At 38.5% G+C, this 5,150-nt stretch overlaps 1 pseudogene; it reads right to left on the reverse strand.

The window, feature by feature from the left end:
- Positions 1–1,335: 1,335 nt before the first annotated feature.
- LOC105004650 lies at positions 1,336–1,699 on the reverse strand (annotated as a pseudogene).
- Between the last annotated feature and the right edge of the window lie 3,451 nt (positions 1,700–5,150).

The raw sequence follows: 5,150 nt of genomic DNA on the forward strand, positions 1-5,150 counted from the left end.
CAGAACCATAGCTTTGACTAGATGGACCTTTGTTGGCAAAGTAATGTCTCTGCTTTTCAATATGCTGCCTAGGTTGGTCATAGCTTTTCTTCTAAGAAGCAAGTGTCTTTTAATTTCATGGCTGCAGTCACCATCTGCAGTGATTTTGGAGCCCAAGAAAATAAAGTCTGTCACGGTTTCCATTTTTTCCCCATCTTTTCCATGAAGTGATGTGACAGGATCCCATGATCTTAGTTTTCTGAATGTTGAGTTTTAAGCCAGCTTTTTCACTCTCTTTCACTTTCATCAAGAGGCTCTGTAATTCCTCTTTGCTTTCTGCCACAACTTTCCCTAAAGTGAAAGTGGAAGTCGCTCAGTTGGGTCTGACTCTTTGTGACTCCATGGACTATAAAGTCCCTGGTATTCTCTAGGCCAGAATACTGGAGGGTAGCCTTTCCCTTCTCCAGGGGATCAACCCAGGGATCGAACCCACGTCTCCCACATTGCAGGCGGATTTTTTACTAGCTGAGCCACAGGGGAAGGTTCTACCTATCTCAGAAACTAAAGGTAGGACTGAACACTGGTGACACCTTGAGGACAGTTCTTGTAACTAAAACTTTATCTCTGGTGGTCACTGGCACCTCAATTCACAAGGGCTGAGATTCTGTTAATGACAGATGCCCTCAGGAAACGTCCTGGGGTGCGTATTGGAGAAATAAATTCCAAGCACACCTGACTTTCAGGAATCCAGTTTTCAAAGTTAAAGTGTCCTGACACTTTTTAAGGGGGGGAAAAAAAAAAGACAAAATAATCCTCCACAACAGGACAAGATGCTAACTAATGATCCCAAATTCCTGCCGGAATGCCAATCAAAATGATGGTGGGAAATAAATCCCACCAGTTACAATCACCATCATCACAAATTTATAAACAATAAATGCAGGCGGGAGCCTGGAGGAAAAAGAATGCCTCTAAGCGGTCTGTGGGAACATTCTTTGGCAATAGTCAGCGTAACGGAAAGTCTCTTAATGACTGAAAAAAAAAAAAAAAAACAAACAAACCTCTCAGAGAGATCAAAACGAGAATCTGACATCCCCACACCTTGGCCTATATCCTGAGAAAGCCACAGATGAAAAGGTGCATGAACCCAAGGTACACTACAGCACTGCTTCTGTTACCTAGTCCTGGCTCGCTCTGCTCACTGCAAGACAGTCCAAAGAATTTGAGAGACACCAGCACTTGAGGCAAGGAAGAGACTTTTTTTTTTTTTTAAGGAAGCATCAGAGTCCTCTGAGGCATTTTATTTGTATTACATCCCTAGAAAAAGAATCCAAGGATTTTCCCTCCTGTATATTTTCATCTTGCTTCTTCATGGTCCATAATGCCAGCTGAGGTTGTCAGTACAATGAAACCAAACTGACGGGATGGGAGCAGGTTATTCTGCCATTTTTCTAGATCTTTGAGTTGCACACCAAATCTAGGGCTGATCAGTCCACACTTATTTAGCCTGCCTGTGAGGTTCACAACAATTTTCCCAGCCCTGTGATCATCAATGATTTCAAATTCGCCAATGTAACCATGCTTCATCATCACTGTTAGAAACCTGACGATGACTTTGGAGCACGGCCTAATAAGGACCTGGCGTTTGCCTCTCTTTTCGGCATTGTTGATACTCTTGAGAGCATCAGCCAGGACATTCACGCACACCATTCTGGCGGCACGGAAAGATGGAGGAAAGAGACAGGAAGAGACTTTAATAGAGGAGTCGGCTGACCAAGAAGACGGCAGGCTAGTGCCTTGAAATAGCCATCTTGTCAGGGCCTGATTGCCAGGTTCTTTTTTGGGTCAGAAATGAGAAGGGAGATGAGAAAACAAAATAAAAAGACTATTCAGTCCTTGCAAATGTCCCCTAGAACAGCAGGCAATTGTCTGAATCCACCCTTTGGAACTCAGAGAAGGTCAAGGAGGTTGAATGAAGCCCATATCTTACAGACAAGAAATGGAGAACACAGAACAGATCTCTACTCCAGAACCCCACAGAGTTTTACTCAGTTTTAATTTAGGGAACTAGGCAACTATGACTGTGATAACTTCCTGTCAAAATGGAGCATAGGAGCTTGGAGAAGAGACACTGAATTGGAAGTATTTCTGAGTTCTAAGTTTTAGATCTGAGTCTTGTATGATTGAAATCTCAATCTCTTGGTCTGCCATTTTGGTGTAACAGACCCAATTAGAAGTAGTTGGAGGAGTGATAACTGGAATTTAGTAGACAAAATAAATCTCATTTTTTTTTTTTAAGAAGAATAGGCCTGAAACCCAGTCTGGACCTGGCACTTCAGGGAGACTTGTAGCCAGGTAGCCAGTTGCCTAGTTTTTATAAAAAGTAAGGTTGCAGTTACTTGCTTCCAGCAAACATTGTTTTGAGAATGGTGGCATCCAAGCCTGACACGACTCAGAAAACTCAAGTGTTTAGCAATACAAGGTCTAATCTGAAAGTACACCTATAGCAACACCTAATTATTTCCCAGGATATCTGAACCATAGCTACTCTAATAGCCAAAGCAGATTTCACCATTAATGACATCAGTGTTTTTCTAGGTATGAGAAGATGCAAGAATTGGGACTCATAACATCTTTTCTTGAAAAGATTTAACTATCTGAAGACCTGTTCTGTCAGTTTTTTCCAGAGCACAGAGTGTCTGATTCTTGTTTATCACCCTGAACTCCTTTTAGGGGCGTTGAAAGTCAGCAGTTGCAGCGGCCATGATTTAATTTTTGTAGATGTAGATGGCAAGTGTCAGTCTTCAGTTGGCAGAGCCCCTTTTTGCTCATAAGCTTGGCCATGATTTTGAGAGGGGCATTTCATGACCATTTTATCCCATGGTGTTGAGACTGTCCATTCTCAGATTTGGCAAAGGTTTTGTTGACAGGCCACTCAATGTGCTGTTACTGGACTAGGCCATAAAACAGTATCCAAAATTTTCTGGACCACCTGTCTATTAGCCTCTTGGTCCAGGAAAATATTTCTTCTTGTTGTTTCTTCCCATATCTAGAGTTACTGTTACTATCATCTATCTCATATGGGACTATATATTATTTTATTAGAGGCCTCAGACACACATTTGACAGTATAAGAAACAGCAATTTTGTAAAACAGGTGAAATACAAATAACATAGCCCAGCAGTATTAGTAAAGTCACAAGTAAGACTTAAGAGCTTCCATTAGATGTAGCCCAGTAGATCTCAGGTCATCTGACTTAGTCTGCTTTGTAGAATCCTTATTTTCCAAGGAAATTATATATTGGCACCATCTATAAGGCACATAGCCCAGTTTTCTAGTATTACTAGACTGATTGGGCTTAGTATGATTTAATTGTTTCCAACACAGAGGAGACTTTAAACCTAAATTACCATAGCCTGGTGTTATCTATATAAATCTATCCCATAATTGTGGGAGATTTTTTCCTCCTTTGTTGAAACCTTTTTTGTTGTTCTGATTGAGCTTGAGTAATAGAAAAAAGCTCAAATTTATGGCCAGAGTCAGAGCAGGCATTATTAATTGGCCGGGTGTGGGGATCCCATCTAGTAATATCACAGTGACCTGAATATGACTATAATTTTTTTTTTTAAAGTAAATTTTCTCAGGGCCAACCAGTTAGAGTCTTGTAGTAGAGAAATTTACCAAGGTAACCCAGAACTAGACACAGGTAATTGGCCACAAACCCAACAACTGAATTGATTTCTAAAACTAGCATAGACTCAGGCCTATGATGGAAAAGCATTTGATTTATATGTAAAGGTCTAAGAAGTCAAGAAAACATAAATGATCGTACAAATCAGGTCCAGCATCTTGGGTAAGCTGTCTATCTCTGATGTTGTCATCTTCTCATTCTGGTGTAGTGTAGTTTCTCTTGCTTGAGCATCATTTTAAGGTGAGATCAGGTCAGCTGTCTTCTCTATAGACCAATCCAGTGTAGGGGCTTTTGGAAGTGGGAATTAATCTAAGAGTTAATTTCCCTTCAGTTTCATTGTGCATGAGCTAGTTAAGAGTACCTGATAAAGAAGTCCTTCCATCCAGGTTGGAGACAGTCCCTTAAATTATGTCTTTTTCCAGTCCTGAGTTGCAGGTCATGAGGCATCTGATCTTTATCCAAAGATAGATTACTGAGATAAGCTTCAGAAACAAACTTAGGGTGTTCTCCAAGAATTTAATTAAATTTTACATTAATATCACATAACAGCAAAGAATTATCTAAGAGATGAGTCTTACTAGATGCAGACCTCCATTAACAAACTGGGATTTAATATTTTTTTGAAATATCTTTTTTTCCCTACAGTTACCCTCATTTTTATCAAATATAAACAAATTAAGGCTAATTTGTTAGCAAAATAGTTCTGTTCTCACTAATTTTGGTCTGATGATTTATATAACCATACTTGATTATAGACTTTTTTATTTTGCTGAAAGATTTATAGAGTCTCAGACTGAACTTTTAAAATAAAACAGGGCTGGGAAACTCACACAAAAGGCTTATCACAGATTTTGCCTAACAAATATAGGTGAATTTTTCCCTTTTTAAGGTCTCAAAAATTTCTTGAGATTTTTGTACCCGTGAGATAACCTTCTTAACTCATTTGATAAACTTACTGGAAACCTAAGAATTTCCAATTTTTGGAGGAGTCAGATAGAGAGAAAATATAATTGTTTTGTTTATAACGTTTAATTTTACCAAAGTATTGTCATAATTAGTTTGAGAGGATGGTTTTCCCTATTCCCTGAAAACCTAAGATTTAAACCCGTAATTTTTCAGATAGAAATCATAAAAGTTATAAGCATATTTGTTGGTACATGCAGTCTTTTTGTTAACTTTTGTGAAGGCATCAGGTTTTCCATTAGAATACCAGGACATATCAGAATGTTAAGAACTCCATATAATTTCTAGGATATCTGTATTAATAATTTTACCATATATTATAACATGAATGGATTTATTACTCATTTGATAATCTTTTCAATGTAATTTAACCAACCAAATAAACACAGTTTAATATCTCTTTTTGAGATGTTTCAGGGCCCCTCTGAAGTACCCCAAAGTTAGCTAGAGGTCAAAAAAACTTCAAAAGAATTCTATTTAGGAAGTTTTATCAAAAAGATCAAGTAAAAGGGTTTA

This window comes from Bison bison, unplaced genomic scaffold (genome assembly GCF_000754665.1).
Source record: "Bison bison bison isolate TAMUID 2011002044 unplaced genomic scaffold, Bison_UMD1.0 scf7180017864481, whole genome shotgun sequence".
Lineage (NCBI taxonomy): Eukaryota > Metazoa > Chordata > Mammalia > Artiodactyla > Bovidae > Bison > Bison bison.